The sequence below is a fragment of the Emydura macquarii genome, unplaced genomic scaffold, assembly GCF_026122565.2.
Source record: "Emydura macquarii macquarii isolate MOO-44397 ecotype Brisbane River unplaced genomic scaffold, CSIRO-AGI_Emac_v2 contig_1230, whole genome shotgun sequence".
In the NCBI taxonomy this organism is placed as follows: Eukaryota; Metazoa; Chordata; order Testudines; family Chelidae; genus Emydura; species Emydura macquarii.
Window position 1 is genome coordinate 18,898,825 of NW_027131367.1, and position 18,849 is coordinate 18,917,673.

The 18,849-nt window shown below is 43.2% G+C and overlaps 1 long non-coding RNA gene across 1 annotated transcript in view; it reads right to left on the reverse strand.

The window, feature by feature from the left end:
- Positions 1-18,849, reverse strand: part of LOC137152908 (uncharacterized) — a 154,988-nt gene that overhangs the window by 134,237 nt on the left and 1,902 nt on the right. Inside the window, exon 2 of the long non-coding RNA XR_010919654.1 lies at positions 14,029-14,093. This is a non-coding gene — a long non-coding RNA (uncharacterized lncRNA). The remainder of the gene's footprint in view (positions 1-14,028; positions 14,094-18,849) is intronic.

Below are 18,849 nucleotides of genomic sequence, written 5' to 3' on the forward strand. Positions count from 1 at the left end.
TTGATCGTTCATTAGGGCCCATTCAGACTTCTCTCAAAGTGGTGCCTCCCCATTGAAATCAATAGCATCACATTGGCATGAATGGAAGCAGCATTTCCCCAGTGTATGTATCTATTTAGGTAGGTGGGTGGATACAGGGCAGGTCTAGCTAGGTCCTGACAGAATGTAGATGAGCTGCCCCTAAAATCACTCTGCTGCTCTTCATGTTGTTATTTTGGTCACGGTATCGTCTACAAGACCCAGTCATGGCCTAGGACCCATTGTGCTAGCCACTGTACGATCACAGGACAAAAAGAGTTTACAGTCCAAGTAATCTACATTCTTCCGCCCTTAGGAAATTTGCAGACTTCAGAAGCATTTCACATGAAGAGTCGGTCTTCTTGCATCCAGCACTGACTCACTCACTGTGCGGCCTTGGGCAAGTCACTTTGCAGCTCCATGCCTCAGTTTCCCCCTTGGTGCAATGCAAAGTGACCCCTGCCACCAAGTGATACTAAGATGGCCTTTCCAGGGAAGAGGGAGGGACTCCCCTTCTCTTTTTCTTTGGCTCTGGGGAGATCATATCTTTCCTTCCCCGTCATCCTGTCTGTGAACAAGCTAGGGAATTCCTCTATTGTGAAAAGCTTGTGGAGCATCTCAGGCCCCGTGGCTCATTCAAAGACTGATCCAAAGTCTACTTAAGTCAATGGAAAGAGTCCCATTGACTTCAATATGCTTTGGACCTGCTCCTCAGCTGCCATAGAACCAGGACCGTTTCCTACTCCAGTTGGCGAGGTGTGGTGGGAAGGGTAAGTAGCCCCTGGTTTCCCTTCTCCCCATAACAAGACCCTCAATGGACTCAGGCTGGGAAGGTGTAGCAGCTACACCAGAAGGCCTCTTTGAAAGTTGGGGTGAGTTAGACACCCAATGCCTCACAAAGATCCCATGCAGAGAGGGAAGGATTCCTGGTCTGCCTGGAAATAAGATTAGAACAAGGGGGCAAATTGCAGGTTTCCAGTCATCTGCTCCACCAGGAGACATCAAGGTGCGGAGGCAGGGAAAGCTGTGAGGGCAGAAGGGTGCACATGAAACTGGTGGGTTACAGAAAGCTCCATCTAATGTCTAACTAATGGGTGATAGGAAGAAAATTCCCCTGGGGGCAGATTATTCCATAATTGTTACTACAGGGGTTTCACACCTTCCCCTGGAGCAGCTGATACAAATCACTATTGCAGACAGGTTATACGGGCTCCCTAGTCCAATCCAGCCTGGCAGTCCTTATGTTCCTCTAAAACAGACAATTTTGCTTTTCAATACCAGGCCAAACTCACCTTAAATAAACTCCTTCTACCAAAGACTTATTCTTTTTTTTTTTTTTTTTTTTTTTTTTTTCTTTTCTTTTCTTTTTCCCTTAAATGTCCTTACAGCCTTAGTGAGGCTGTTGGCTAGACATGAAAATGGAAATTACAGTCTTATTTGTGGTGTTATCCTTTTTTCTATCTAACTGAGTCGGGATTTGTCAAATGACCTGGTATAAAAATTAAAGAGGCATGTTATAGGCTTATCCACTAAGCATTATATTCATAGTCAGATCATCTTTATGCTCCCATTTCCCACAGCACTCTTATTCAGAAGGGCCTGTCTGTCACTATCTTGAATGCTGACCTGCTCCTGAAAGTTATGGTGGCAAGTACCATAAATCGTCACGCTGTCTGGAGTGGCTCACTACCTCAGGGCAGACTGTGGAAACATGGGAAGCCACCCCAAATTGCTGGTATGTTCTATAATTAGATTTCACCAAGCCAATAACAAATGTGAACCCCTAAAGAACTACAATAGTCTAATAATGAAGTCACAGACAGTCCCCTAAGACACAGAGATATATCTTGCCACCCAAGCAAGCTGGAGTATGTAATAAATGGCCATTTACATAAAAAAAACCTCACAAATATTCCAAGTTACACCCAGAGCTGTCACTCACCTAGGTCAATTCCTATCCTAGATCTCACACCAAAGACAACACTGGTGGCCAATTCTATAGTAAACTTACTAAAGGTTTATTAGCTAAGAAAAAGGAACAAGTTACTGAGAGGTTAAAGCAGGTAAAAGTATATGTACAGGTGAGTCACAGTCTCTAATTTCAAAAAGCAGCAGAGATGTAGTCATCTGCTGGTTTCCCAAAAGTCTCTCAGGACTACCCAGAATAACTCTAGAGATCTCTGTCTTCTGGTTCAGTTATTCTGCCCTGTTCTAATCCAAGCAGTCTAGAGATGAAGAATTTTTTCCTTGTGTTCATTCTTATAGCTTCTTCTCACAGTAAACAAGCTGGCAGGGTAACGGCCCACGTGGGCTCTTGCTTTGATGGCAGAGAGAGAGGAATGCATTTAGTCTTTGATCTCTGATCAGCACACACAATGACCACTTGCGTTAAAAAGGCAAGTTTTAAGAAGAATTAGCACTTTCCTGGTAAAGTTCTTTATTTGCATTCCACGAGGCTTCTTTCTCCTTTGATGGGTTATCTAGTAACAAGGGTCTATACGATGTAACTGTTTGCTATTCCAGTCTAACAGGAGACAGAAGTGAAAACAATGCATGCAGCATCCCATTACTTTTCTTGACATTTAAACACCAAATACATGTATACATTTAACAATCACGTTAATCTATACTAACACACAAGTGAATTGGCCTGGCTTCCAGCCGTGAATTTGTCAGTTCTTAGCTGCTGCCTAAGCGCTGGCCAGAGCTGGTCTGCCAGCATCACATCTCACACCGGTATTTTCATACCGGCAGGAAGCATACCCTGCAGTAAGAGTAATGGCCTAAAGAGTTCTCCCCTCTGCCACTAATTCACTGTGTAAACCTGGGCAAGTTTGCAAAAGCAAGTGGGAATGTACTAAGTGGGTCTTTGCAAGCCTGTAACAAGAGGACACTGGTTTCCATAGCTGTTTCATCTCCTATCCCAGGGTCCATTTGCAAATCACACATCAGAATTTACCGTATGATTGTATCCCTGGGTTTCTGTGTTGTTTACTATTTCTAGATGTTGCTGGCAATGGATGGCTCTTGATGAGGGCATGTATTTTTATCTGAAATGCATCAATTTTGGATCAAAGTATGGGGCAGTAACTCCTTAGCTTCCTTCCTGCAGTATGCCTTCTGCCACTAGCAGGCATGGGTATAGTAGGAGTGATGTGATGAATTGTCCCTACTCATCCAAGCAGTGTTGTGATTTCTGGCATCATGCATGGTTCCTGGTGTGACCCAGGGATCCCATCAGTGCCAACTGGTCAAGGGCATGCTATATCATAACTTACATCAAGAGTGACACACTTATTGCCTTAACTCACTGTTATAATCTGTATCTAAAAGGTCTCAAGTAAGGTATCCTACGCAAACTAATAACATGCTGGTCATTTTTGTGTGATGTATGTACAGGCAGAGTATAAAGAATTATGGAGCTGTGCTGGAAATATGCTCTTAAAATGTGTTTGGCAAGCAGTGCATAAGCCCTGCCTGGGCTAGACAAAGGAATGGTGCTTTGCCTGTTTGACTGTGTCTCCAATCTAAATTGAGCAAGGTGAGGACAGAAACAATGGAAGTTCATTTAAACATAAGATAAACAAAAGCATCAAACTAGCAAGTGGCGTTCACTTAATGATCACATTGGGGGAAGGGGCTGTGCCACCAGGAAGCCTTCCTGGTTCTTGAAACAGACTAAATGGACTTCGGGAAATACAAGCAAAAAGAGACACATTTTGGCATCCATCATCTGAGCACCATAAGAGGCGAGAGTTCTTGACATCTGAGAAAGGCGGGTCCTTCATCCAAGGGGGTTGAAGTCTCTGGGAGTGGATTATAGGTGAGAAACGGGCTTAGACAAAGATTGTAACTTGCTGAAATTGAGTTTCAGTCACTAGAAAGCGTGCTTTGTTTGTAACCTTCCATCTCTCTTTCGGTCTGACTTGAAACCACTCAAACCTACGTCCTTTGTTAATAAACTTGTTCTTGTTTTGTTCCAAAACTATCTCAGTGCTGTTATACTGAAGTGAAATGTGGTCTTCAGCTACCCTTCCCAGCTGATGAGCACTCTGCCTCTTTGCAGGCAGCCAACTTAATTTCTGGGAGCGTCCAGTGAGAGGGACTGAACTCTGCAGAAAGAGGTCTCTGGGCAGCTCGGGAACTGGAATTCACTGCAAGGCAAGATTTGGACGGGCTGAGCCCTGAAGCATTTGATGGCAAGGCAGCTGGTGCATCAGGTCACTGACACAGCTTAGCAGCAGCAAAGTTCGGTCTTGCTGAGGCAGAGCAGTAACGCAAGTGGCTCCCGGTTCTGGGTGACCTGAGAAAGATGTCACACCTGGGCCTGAGTGGGTTCTTCCTGCTATAGTGATCACCCCACAAGGCCTTACTGCTAATAGCCCAGAGCAGCATAGAGACACTTTCACATTCTGGAACGGGTGGGCACAGCAATAACTGGGTACCTGCTCTTACTGTGACAGCTGCCTTCTGAAAATCCTGGCAGCTGAGCACACTGCTGGAGCAAGGTGCCTCAGTTCTCATGGACACCACAGCTCCATTACATCATACTAGCAGTGTAAAGTGCTTTTAAAGTAGGAGTAAGTTACACCCACTTTAAAGCCACTTTACACTGCCCGAGTGACATAAATAGGTCTAAGAATCAGGCCCAGAGCCTCCAAAAAACTTGGGCTCCCAGATCAGTGGCCGAACTGGGATAAACTCCAGCTCTGCTTTCCCCGCCACCTAATTCACAGCATGCAAAAGGCCATCACATTGCTTGCTGGCGCCTTTTAATCCTTGTGTCTGTTCTTGACTGCCTCACTGAGCTGGTCATCGCTGTACAGTATGAATACCGTGTACTAACATACTGCTGAGTGGAGAATTCCAACTCCGTTGCATATTCAGCATGCTTTGCACCGGTGTTAGACATTGCAAAATGGGAGGCCGTGGAAGATCAGGCTCTCACCACCTCTTTCTCTTTGCCTGCAAAATATTTGTCAAGGGGTGTCGAAAAGCTAAATCAATTGTTTGCAAAGTCCTTTGATGTCCTGAGATGAGAGGTGCTACAGACGCGCAAAGGATCGTTATTAATATAAATGCAAATGTTAAAGTATTTGGCTGCAGCAAACCGCAAATATTGATTTGAAAATATTTCAAACAAGCTACTTTTCATTTGATGAGACCCCTCGGCCTAGAGAGATGCAGGATAGATCCACTCTGTGCAATAACATTTGTGAACACGCTGTCAAGAGATCAAAAGCTCCGTGGACAGAAAATCGCCTCAATTTTAACCCTGTGCTATCCAAAGGACAGTTTCTGAAATGGGAAAGAAAGGAAAACAAAAACATCTGCCTGCAGAGAAGCCAGTCAGAGACCCCCACCACTAGAGACAGAAGCAGCCAAAGCAGGGACCTCTGGACATTCAGAGAACTTTCTATAGTTTTGGTTAGACATTCTCTGCCCTGTGCTGATTGACTCTTTGCTCCATCCCTCCCCACCCCCGTCTCTTCGCCTCCGTTTCACTTCCCATCTGCCCATTTTATATTCTCCTTCCCTGCCATCCCCTTCAATCCTCTTTCCCCTCCTTTTTGCTTTCCCTTTAGCTGATCCCCTCTAAATAAACCCCATCCACCCAAAAAAAGTGTGGCACTAACTTGCCATTTGCAGCCATCACACTATTCACTCTGCCTGTGTGTTCTGCCCCTTTCCCCCACCCTGTGTTTGTCTGATCTATTTAGATTTTAAACTTTTTGGAGCAGGGACCGTTTGCTACTTTGGGTTTGTGCAGCACCTTGCACAATGGGGCCCCATTCTTGGTCAGCCCTTTGGCACTACCGTAACAAACATGAGCAATAATAATGGGTGCTGGAACTTCTGATGGAATTTCAATGCTGTTCTATTGCCCATGCGCCAAAACTATTCCCCTCCCTCCCCCCTCAAATAATTCTGCCTTCCCATTTCATTGCTTCGGTTTATCCCCGCTACTAACTTTTATCTTTGAAACCTCCCTACCATGACAATTATTTATAAATCCCTACAGCTTTCGTTTTCTCCTCAGCCTTAAAGAGAAAATGTGTCCTCGGTGGTTAAGAGCCCCAAAGTCCTTCTTTTATGGGCTGTTAAATCAGAATTTGTGAAACATTTTGACTGCATTACAGCCATCCACTTTTCACCCTTTATTGTACAATCCACAGTATATTTAGAAACAATTAATCATGCATCTGAAATGAGAGATAAGCGTTTTACATTTATTGTCACTCTCAGGTGCCGTATCATTTTCATCCCTTTGGCTATGAGCTGATGCATTTGATCTTTCTATCTAATGCCTGCTTCCCCCATTAACTTCTTAACTTCTGTAGGCTACTGGGCATACCATAACAGAGAAGAGCTTTGATAAAAGCATACATCAGTGAATTTCCCTTACTTATGGCTTTAACTTGAAAAGGGCACTGTCAAAGTGTTTAAGATGCACACCCATATGGCATCTGTAATAACCCTTTGGAAGCTGGGAACTAAAATCTCTTCCCTTAGCAAAACGTTCCTCCCCACCCCAAACTTGCACATAACTTTGTGAGGGGGAAAAATTAGTCGAGTGGTTAGAGCAGGATATGGGAGGACAGTCATTCTGGTTTCTATTTCCAGCGCTGTTGCTTTGAATGAGCCATGTCACAGTCTGTGTGTCGGTTTCCCCTCCTGTAAATATAGACTAGTGATATCTTCCCTGCAGAGGTATTGTGAGGCAGGATTAATATTTGTCAAATACTTTGAGATCTTCAGAAGAAAAGTGCTGCCGTCATATTGCTATGTCATATTGTTGCAGGGTTGCTTGTGAGTGCATTGATATTTATTTAGTTAGAAGGGGACTAAAGACAGCGCTAGAGCATTCACTTATGGCAGAAAGCACAGATGCTGACGCAGAATACAGCCTGAAAATTCCATCATCTTTATTAGGTTTGTTTTGATATTCTGTGTGCTTGTAACCACTGATTGCACATGACCTGTTCTGCCTTCAAGAGTGTTAATAATAAAATGGATCGCAGAGTTACTCATCTTTTCACTGCACATCCAACCATGTCAAACTGGTACCGAGCACAAAGATTGCTCCAGTAAGGCTACATGGTGACTTTGCCACAAGCCCTCATTTAAAGGCAGTGCACTAAAGGGATTCCCCAGAAGCACACCAGGATCACCTCTGGAGCCTTTTTAAAAATAATCGGCATCACATTAGCTATCCTCCAGTCATCTGGTACAGAGGCTGATTTGAGTGGTAGGTTACACACCACAGTTAGTAGTTCTGCAATTTCATATCTGAGTTCCTTCAGAACTCTTGGGTGAATCCCATCTGGTCCTGGTGACTAATTACCCTTTAATTTATCAGGTTGTTTCTAAACCTCCTCTTCTAAAACCTCAATCTGGAACAATTCCCCAGATTTCTCGCCTAAAAAGAATGTCTCAGGTGTGGGAATCTCCCTCACATCCTCTGCAGTGAAGACGGACACAAAGAATTCATTTAGCTTCTCTGAAAAAACTTGTCTTCCTTAAATGCTCCTTTAGCTCCTCGATCATCCAGGAGCCCCACTGATTGTTTGGCAGGCTTCCTGCTTCTGAGGTACTAAACAAAATTACTGTTTCTTTTTGTGTCTTTTGCTAGTTGCTTTTCAAATTCTTTTTGGCCTGCCTAATTATGTTTATATACTTGACTTGCCAGAGTTTATGCTGCTTTCTATTTCCCTCAGTAGGATTTGACTTCCAATTTTTAAAGGATGTCTTCTTACCTGTAACCTCCCCCTTTCACTTTGTCATTTCACCCTGATGACATTTTTTGGTCCTTATTTTTATTTATATTTGGGGTATACCTGTAGTTTGAGTCTCTATTATGGTGTTTTTAAATAGTTTCCATGCAGTTTGCAGGCATTTCACTCTTGTGACTCTGCCTTTTAATTTCCATTTAACTAACCTCCTCATTTTTGTGTAGTTCCTCCTTTGGAAGTTAATGCTATTGTGCTAGATTTCTTTGGTATATCCCCCCCCCCCAAGATGTTAAATGTACATGTACATTGTTAAATATGGTTGCTATTACTGAGCGATTTAGCTATATTCACCTCTTGGACCAGATCTTTAGGACTAAATCAAGAATTGCCTCTCCCCTTATAGCTTCCAGGACTAGCTGTTCCAAGAAGTAGTCATTAAGATTGTCTAGAAATTTTCTCTCTGCATCCTATCCTCGAGTAAAATATACTTTCTCAATAAGGAGATAGTTGAAATCCCCCATTATTATCTAGTTTTCTGTTGTGTGGCCTCTAATCTTCCTGAGCATTTCACAATCACCCCCATCATCCATCCTGGTCAGGTGGTCGGTAATCTATTCCTACTTCTATGCTCTGATTATTCAAGCAAGGAATTTCTATCCATACAGATACCATGGTACAGTTTGAGTCACTTAAGATTTTTACTATATTTGACTCTGCTTTTTATGCTCTCTTTCACACATAGTGCTCCCCCCCACCCAATCACTATGACCTACTCTGTCATTCTGTATATCTTGTACCCTGGTATTACCATTTCCCACTGATTATCATCGTTCCACCAAGTTTCTGTGATGACTATTATATCAATATACTATTTTAATACCAGGCACTCAAGTTCACCCATTTAGTATTTAGACTTCTAGCATTTGTATATATGCACTTACAAAATTTGCTGACATTTAGTTGTCTGCCTTCATGTGATATAACTGAAGGGACCCTTTTTTGTTAGACTCTTTCTCTTCACTTCCCGCCTATACTTTATCAACTTCCATGCTCTCCTCTTTACTAGGCTATAGATTATCCCCTTTAATAAACCCTCCCCTATGAGTTGTCTCTGTTGGAACCGTGTGCGTCTCCATCCTTGTGGGCTTTCTCCCAGCCATTAGTTTAAACTCATTTTAATTTTACATGCCAACAATCTGGTTCTGTATTGGTTTGTGTAGAGCCCATCCTTCCTGTACAGGCTCCTCCTTTCCCAGAAAGTTCACCAGGTCCTAATAAATCCAAATCCCTCCTCTGAACACCATCATCTCCTCCACACATTGAGACCTGGCAATTCTGCCTGTCTAACCGGCCCCGTGTGTGGAACTGGAAGCATTTCAGAGAATGCTGCTATGGAGATCCTGGGCTTTAAGCTCTTACCTAGCAGCCTAAATTTGGTTTCCAGGATCTCACTCCTATCTTTCCCTATGTCATTGGCACCTACATGTCCCACGACCACTGAATCCTTCCCAGAACTGCACATAAGTCTATCTGATGATGAGCTTGCTACTGGTTTTACTAACAGAGGTGAGTATTTTAGCTCAGGCAGTGGACGGAGACTCATATTTTAAGATCCAGAAGTCTGAAGTTCAAATCCCTGCTGCCAACAATCCATCCAGGTCTGAGCCTGGCACAGGTCACTTCCCTGGCTCAGCTGTGCTCTGCTTAAAAATTGATAGCACATTATGGCCTCATGCGAGATGCTGAGCGTCCGCAGTTCCTATTGAACTCAGTGGATTGCAACAGTGCATGGTTCTAAATCAGAGCATGATACTGAAACCACTGGAGTATTGCCATTAACTTCAGTGGGAGGAAGGACTGAGTCCTTAGTGTCATTGTTCCCTGCAACATGTGATTAATGTAACAATTCCAATGCAATGATATTAAGAAATATACACACATCTCCTGGGGGAACTGGATAATCTATAGAAGAAAATCCCTTTGCCTCCCTCCGCTTCTCCAGCCTGCTCACTTAGGGAAAGGGCCCAAATTTATAAAGGAAACAAGGAGTCTGATTCCAAGAGATACCGTTCCATGGAAGATTAATACATCGGAATTAGCTGTCAAGAAAAGCTGCCGAGTTCCTCTGTGCCCTATTGCCCAATGAGCTAGGATTCTGCACAGAATAACCAAGGAAAGGAAGGAACTCTCGCCTGATTAGATGTGGCAAGTTTATAGGACATGGGAATTTATTACTGAGCCCAACTTAAGGGAGGAAAACCCCCTCTTTTCTTTGTGAATTAGATACAGAATTTTGAGTATAATCCAGGATCGTTAAGTCTTAATAAATTCTATTTGCAGCTTGTGTGATGGACAAGATTATTTGCATAGCACAATTTTGTTGCTTTGTGATGAACTCTAAACAGCATGGATATGACACTTTCCTCCCTCTTTATCCCCCCTTTCCATTCAAGTATTCATGTGTACTAAACTTGCTATCATTTAGGAACCATAGGGCCCCGGGCTGTGTTTTTCTCAAGGAAATGGCTTTTTCTTAAAGAAGGAATCTGACAGCCACGTAGAATGAATGCCGCGCATTGCCTAACAAAAGACATGGACCTTCCCCCCCTCCGTACACCTTGGTGTTTTGACAGCCTCAAGAAGCCTCAGTAGGCCTGATGGAGTGAGATATTAGGGAAACATAAGACATGGAGGTTTGTATGAAAAAGCCTGAGAAAGGATAGAGCGAGAAGCTGAGATTTAGGAGACTTGATTCTGTACTCTGCCACAAACTCCCTGTGAGACTTAAGGCAAATCAGATTCTCTACAATGGGGATAATAGTCCTGCCCTGCCTCCGGTAGTGTTGCGAACAGAAATACATGTTAAAAAATAATGAAAGAGGCCATCACTACAGTAATGGAGGGGGGCATATAAGTACCTAAGTTGGAGATAGGGGATTGCATGGATCAGTGAAAGCTTTCATTTCTTGGTAACTGACTCCAATCCAGGTCATGTTGGTTTGGCACTGAATATCCATCCACCTGAAGGCTATTCAATGCCCTCGACAAGATCTTTTTGCCTCCCTGTTTGGCTTTTATATAGTGCATAGCACTGTGGTATCGATGGACTGCACTGACATGAACTGGGGGGACTCTGTCTCCTTCCTAGTGGACAGATACCCACATCGTAAAAACCACCATCACAGCTGGAACAAATTGGCTCTGTCACTGACAGTCTCGGCAGCAAGGATTGTACAGGCCGTGGAGACAGTTATCTGCTCACCCCAGGGCAGGACTGGTGCACTTTGGCAGGGCATTGCTTGCACTGGTGTGGTCTGTACTGTGGGTAAGTGAAGGCGTTCAGTGTCCAGGGCTGTCAATACAGCACTGTTCCCATGCCCCACATTTATTTCCCGCTATAGAAAAGAACTGTGTGTCTGCTTGGAGGAAAAGGAAGAAAACAAAATCCTTGGTCCCTCCCCACACAGGCAGGGGGATAAGTGTATACAAGGAGGCCCCCTTACTCTCCTGCAGAGTGACTATCTATGTGCTTGGGAAAGCAGTCCCCACTGGGTCACTATGGGAATCATTGGAAGATGGGACTTCTACTTCATCATTGCCATGATGATGATTTATTTGTATTACAGAACAAAGACAGGCTTTGCCCCCAAAAGATTCTAAAATGGTCTCATAACAAGACACAATAAGTGGGTGAAATAAACAACTGGGTGTATGTGTGGGTGCATGGAGGGGGTGAGAACAAGGTAATGGTGCAGCTGGTCCAAAGCTTTTCATCAAAACTTAATTTTGACAAAAATAGCTTTAAAAAAACAACACATTTTCACACACAAAATTCCATTTTCATCCAAAGCATGCCATTGTCAAAAACTGGAGGAAAAAATTCGGTTTGGGATTTTTTGATTAAGAGTTTAATGAAAAAAACTTTTTAATTTTGTCAACTTTTCCCGGGGGGAGAGAGGCAATCATTTCCTGACACACTCTAGAAACAGCAACACAATCATGCTTTTGCATAGCTGTGAACACAAACGGATTGTGCACACAATCCAACTTGCCACATGGTCCAAATACCCTAGGCAATTTTGTTAATATCAACCAAGTTCTCCACATGCCCAGAGCCTTGTTCGGCAAGACTTACAAGTAGAGCTGATAGAGAATTTTCAGCCAAAATGACAGAAAAGTTGGGAAAAAAATTCATTTCAGGTCAAACAAAATGTTTTATTTCACCCAAAACAAATGCTTCATTTCGATTTTGACCTTTTTTCCTTGACATTTTTTTAAATAAAATTAAAGGTAATCTCAAAATGCAAATTCATTTCAAACAAAAAGCTGATCAATTTAAAGCATGTTGAAATGAAACTTTCAGAATTTGTGGAGGGTTTTTCTTGACCAAAACAAAATTCACAGAAATCAACACACCTTCAAAACCATGCTTCCATCAAACTGAATCTGCATTTTTTGCTGAAAAATAGTTCCCATTGAAAAAGTTTGCCCGGCTCTCGTTTTTACCCTAATTTTCATGCAGGAATATGGCTCCAGCAAAAATAGCTACTTTTGCACATTGCTCAGGAATAGAGCCGCCGCTCTGTTTATTAGACAGCTCTTTGCATGGTGAAAAATAACCAGATGGGCCATGTCATTTAAATAAGTAACTGCCTCACAATCCTTCACCCCATTAATAAACCATCTCAGCAACATGCTTCTGATTGAGGTCAGCCCAACTTTTCATTCAAATGACTCTCTGGAATTTGGCCACACACCCTGTTTTATTTTATATCTCTCACCACAGGGATGCTGTCATCACAACACCATTTTAGGAGTACGTCAGAAAATACCAGTTGCCATATGCCATGTAATATTTCAGAGCAGATGAAGGAATCTAACTTGGCACGGCGTTTCCTCGGCTGATCAAATTGTCCCCATCTGTCTGTCGCTTGCGATAATAATGAAGAAGCCAGTGGAAAAATCTGCTGTGTTCTCTCACTCTCTCTATTTCCATTTTTAAGATGATTGGATTGCATTGTTGGCAAACCGGTATAAACATCACGTCCAATCAGAAAACAACTGCCTCTTTTTCACGTACTCTTTACCCACCTCTGAAATCAGTGTCTTTGCACTTAGCCCTCATTTTTCAAGGCACCGTCCTCAAGGTTAAATTACCCCCATGTGAATGAATAAGATACCTCTTGGGGGAGGGAGGGAATTTATGGCACTAACAGCCAAAAGTGGGCGTCAAGAGACAACTCCAGGGACCTGCATTCACACTACACATTCCAGGGGCCTGCACTCACTCTACACTCACAGACAGTGCACTAGGACGAAGACAGACAGAAGGAAGGCTCAGGAGGAGGACCACTGCATAAAGACTACTTCAGCCAGGTAGCTATATAGCCTACCCTATGGCACAAATATCTCCCGCTGCCACCAGGGGTGAGAGAGATCACGGCCACTCCATGCATGAAGGAAAACTAATTTAAGTCTGAATCCTCAGTTTGGAATGAAAGATATTGTAGGGTGTGTGTAGATAAGGAAGGTTGTGAGTACTAAAGAAGGCTTGAAAGCAAAAGAAATAAACCTGACAGGCATCTGAGCAATAAATATTTGGGCACTTTCAAGGTAAGTCCGTCTTAATTGAGCTTATGTTTAGTTTTCTACAAGACACAGTAATAAGGTTTCTGATAAACAGAAACCACTCTATCTGCAGAGGTTAGCACTTTATAGTAACACCAGCTACTGAGCTTTCCCAGGCTTTGCACAGACGCATGCAGGATGTGATGAGTGCTTTGAGAAGTTCATCATTTCTCCTGCCTGCCACCTTTGGGGGAAATTACCATTGTTTCCCATTTTGTAATTTCATCAAATTTTTGGCAAATTTATTTTTTCCCTATCGCAAAAACATGAAAAATGCAACTTTTTCCCTTTCTCAACTGGAAGCCCCTTTTGGCTCTACAATGGGCCTTTCTCACTTGAAACGTGTCCCATTTTCGCTCGAAAGTAGCTCCAAGTTCTTTGTAAAAATATTGCCCAGCCAGTTAACTTTTTGCAAAACTTGGCCCAGTTGAGGAGTCTCAATAAGATGAGGGGAAAATGTAGATTTTGCCTTTTATCATCAATACTTCATATGCTTTTAAGTGGACATGCACAGACAGACAGACATGATTCTCTTTTCAAGCAGCATTGCCATGTCTGAGACTGTAACCTTTCACTGACCTCTCCCTCCGAAGATTAGTATGAAGTTAACGTAGGAAAGGCAGATCAAAGCTGAAATGACATCAGTTACCTGTTCCGGTTTGTGTTCCTTTATGATTCTTGGGACCATACGCCTGATCAACTCCACCATCTCCCCTGGGGATACATGAAGCAATAATGTTTCATTATTTCCTGCCATGAAACCAATTTCTACTTATTTCTTAAAAAACAACCAAATAAACTGCTGTCTCTTTAAGCTCCCATTGTGAACTGGGGAAATGAGAAAACATAAAGCAGGGAAAATGATGATAACATAATCACAGGTCTCTTTAATAGGTTGAATTTCCTCTTAAGTAACTGCTTTGCATATCTGCCAAGCAATAAAGTTCACAACATTTTTTAATACACAGCCAGTGAATCAGGAAAGCAAACACTATGAGCCACTTTGAATTCAAATTCTGCACTACACAAAATGCCAGTGAGAAATTCATTGTCAATTTTAGAGGTAAGATTTTGCTCGTAGTCATACTGGAAGAAATCTGGAGTAGCTCTGCTGAAGTCAATAGAGTTAATGAGGATTTGCACGGGGAGAACTATGATAAAACTCAAAGGAGGATGAGACTTTCAAGAAGAGAACACTGATTTGGTCAGATTCTGATCTCAGTTACATTTGATGTAAATCTAGAGCAATTCCACTGCTTTCAGTGGAGTTACTCCAGGTTTATGGTGGTGTGATGAGATCAGAATCAAGCCCACTGAGTATGAAGAGTGATGGGATCTCCATTACCCCAGTGTAACTCCTAGTTGAGCCCAGATCAATAATGATAAAACGTTATGACCCTCTGTTGGTAGGTTGAGGGAGCAGATGGCAGGGCTCAGCAATTTCAAAGCTCTGGAAAAGGCCGAACTTTTGGTTCCTATTTGTGCCTATGTGACTTACCCGTTGTCACTCAGGGAGTCTGATTGCAGTGTAAGGAATTGAAGCTGAACATCCAGAATCCTAGCCCTGTGCTTTAATCACAAGATCATCCTTCTTCCCAGATCTTGAAAGTCAGCCCACTTAGTTAAGTGCATAAATATGGAATTAGGCAACTTGTTCTGAGCACCCGCTTTTGAAAATTTTGGCCGTAGACACAAACCCGCAGAGATAAATAGAGCTGCATAAAGCTCATTTCAGTGCGCAGTAAATTTTAGCTCACTATGGCTAGTTTCGCAACACATTTGCTTTAATCTAAACCAGAGGAATTTCTCATCTCCCATTTTATGAGCTCTTTTCGCAACGATGTGTTGGGGTTGGATGGTGAGTCCATATGTTATCATTATAATGAGCACAATCAGAGTCTAGTGATTATTAATCACCTGGTCATATGACCCATTAAAGCAAATTCTTATTAACCACAAGACATATGTTTTGTTCCTGAACCCTAGAGATAAAGCCCGAAAGCAGATGGGAGAATTACACTTGCAAATCAAATTTGATTGGGCTTTTAAAAATAAATTAAATCTGGTGGGCAGCACATCCTTTAATTAAGTTCTGAAGTAACTTTTGGAACATACCTGCCACTTGCTGCTGGGTGTGGTTTTCTACTGCTTCTATGGATCGTGTTGTTTAAAATAACGTGGCCAGATCCTCAACAAGTGTAAACTGGCATAGCTCTAGGGAAGTCAATGGAGCTATGCTGATTTCACCAGCCAAGGATTTGGCCCATACTCTGCACTTAGCCCCAGATCCTCAGAGGTGTTTAGGCACCTAACTCCCATGAGCTAAGTGCTTTTCAGCCATGGATCTCAAAGTGTTTTATTGGGACTGATAATTATGGACCAACTTCTGATATATTACTAGCTCTGAGTAGCACCTTACTCCACAACTAAAGCTAACAGATCTACGTGGGGCAACTTGCTGTGAAAGGCCCAGACTGTGAACCCCTTCCTCCAGCTGGTGAGCAGTCACTCTGTGAGTAGACCCCTTCAATGGGGCTGCTCTACTCTTGGGAGTAACAAACTAGCCAGAAGAGTAAAGGGTCCAAAGGCTGGCCTAAAGAAAGTACGGAGATCAGAATCTGGCTGTGTCTGGATGTATGAGTTACCTCCTATATATTCTTATCCACGAGAAATAGGAGCATGGACCAATATCATTCTTTTCTAGTCACGTTGCTTATTGCATCACTGGAAGGTACTCAGATCTTGGGACCCAAATAGAATATTGACATGGAATTCACTAGGGTCACTTCTTGAAGAAACTGCAGGGGTGTGCAAGGGTGGATCCAATGGCAGGATCTAGTCTGAAACATGCATGCTAGGTGAAATTCATCCCTGTGTAGGGGACCTGCTTAAGGCCCCATGCACCATGTAAGCCCGATTTTGAGAGCTTAAGGGGTGCACAGGCCTATGTGCAGGGGTGAATTTCACCCATTATGGGTCTGGAATTAACTCCCATCAGTTTCAGTTGTCTTGGGATCAGATGCTAAGGGAATAAAAAAGGGGCATGAACTCAGTCAAAGTGATTTGTTTAAAAAGCCAAGGCAATAGTCCCAGATTTATTATTTTTATAGACTTTCCTCAGCTCTGCTCAGCACATCTCAGAACAAGAAATTTATTTTCACAGACCAAGTGAGGTGAAATATTTTTTTTTAAGAGCAGAAATATACCAGAACACTTAGAGGCCAGAAAGACTCCTTCAGTGCAGGAGAAATATGAATGCAAGAAATGCAGATGAAAAAGCCATGGCAATTGTTACTGGTGTAGCAAAGGATAGATATGCAACTTTTATATCCTCTCCTCATCTATGATCTTTGCTCATTATTGTCATTTCCATTACCTAAGCAATGTCTTAAAAAGGAGAATATGCATTATTTTAGCATTTGGGGAGCTATTAATATCATACATTAAATTTGATTTGAGCAGGTTTAAATATAATTGATTTGATCCCTATTTAACCAGAGTAGCTTCTATACATTCAGAGTTAGCCTGGAAGTAATGACAGGTTTAATCACAGGTAGTTACTTGGATTGATTTGCTCGGTACAGCTGGATGTGTTTAAGGTATGTGTGTAAGTGTTCCAAGAGTGTTAAAGTAGAACAGGAGATGATGCTATGGCAATGGGGATCTTTGCTTTTCCCTCCTGCATCCAGCTATGGCTAGCAGGGAAGTATTTCCTTTGTAGATCCAGGCAGTATACGCATATTAAAATCTGACTTCTGACCATTTTGAACTGAGTTTATAAGGACAATAATTTTTAATATTTGGGCAAGGAAGTGTCTTTTCAGTGTGATGGCAGCTCAGTGGCTCATTCTGAAGCAAGGGGCTGATGGTCATTTACACTAAGGCCTCTGCTCCACTCCGGCGGTGCAAAGAGGCCTTACAGTGGGAGTATATTATAGTCTCGCCCGCTTTAAGGCCCTTTTTACACTGCCAGGGTAGCATAAAGTGGTCTTAGGGTAAGCGAGGACCAGGCCCTGAGCAATCAGCAAATTGGGGTTTTGGCAGTACAAAATTTTCCACAGAAAATGTATTTTTTTTGAAACACTGAACACTCAAAACCCAGACTATTTTTCATTCAGAATTGCACTGTGCTTGCCTCAGAGGAGTTGTGGTTTGAGGGCTTCCATTCTCCTTAGGCCAAGATTTCTGGCCAGACTACTCCTCCCATGATGCACCAAAGCGAGGGGCTCCCATGATGCACCTTTCCCCTCACCAAGGGATTGTTTTGTCAAGATAGTTTGGTTTTTTGATATTTTGCCAAAAATATTCAACATTTTCCATGTTTTTAACCCCCACCCCATCCCCCCCAAAAGGGTCAAAAGATTCAGTGGAAAGAACTATTTTCCACCCAGCTCTACTCAGTGGTGAGGTGTTTACTCACAGAAACCCTATCGCTTCTGAAGCTAGTAATAATACCTAATTCTTATATCGCTCTTTTCACCAGTAGGGCTCAAAGTGCTTTACCCTGAAGGGCAGTCAGTATCATTATCCCCATTTTACAGATGGGGAAACTGAGGCATAGGGCAGTGAAGTGACTTGTCCAAGGTGTCACAGATCTGGTCAAACTCCCCCTTGCTGGATACTCACCAGACTACTATAGGGGAGCCAATCACTGAATCCCATGTGCCTTTAACTTGCTGCAGGCTGAGTAGAGGTTAGGCACCACCATTGCAGTATGAAACTGGCAGTGGCCACCAAGGTTTTTTTTGTGTGGCCACCCTGGAGTTCCCAGCTCCTGCAGCTCTCACACGGAGGCTCCCACTGTCGCTGGGCAACCATCTCAGGGAGATCACACGTGGTGGCCACCAGAACTCAGCAGACCCAGAGCCAGCTGGGTTGAAGAAAAGGTCGGGGGCATAGGGGACCAGAGGCCCGTGCAGCCTGTGGCCAATGAGCAAGGCTCCTGTATGTGTGATGGGAGAAGAGCTAATGTCAGATTAGGACTGCTCCCCCAGAGCAGGAAGGGAGGAGGAATGAGAAAGAAGCCTAGAGCCAGGGTGACCCTGAGCTGGGGAGAGATAGAAGGCCTAGTCAGACACCCCTGAGCTGGAAAAAAGTCCTGTTCCCTCACTGGAGCAGAGAGGAGGCATGAGGTGCTATTCCGGGAAGAACCCAGGGCCCTAACCCCGTGATAGGGAAGGATTGTATATGGTTTCAGTATTTAGTAATCATTATCTAAATTACAGAACCAAAAGTGTCAAAAGGAGGCCACCCACATGTCCAATCTCCTCGCTACGCAAGGAGGACAGAAGACAAGCACGCCAAGAGGAGGACAAATGGCCACCCTACCTATCCCTGGCTTTGGTCCTCTAGGCATCCCAGGTGCAGACCTCATCTCTGACACCCCTCTTGGCAGTGGAGACACCTCAATTCCATTGCATAGGCCCTGAAACTGGTGACATTTCCTCCCAGCCACCTCAGGAAGTCTTGC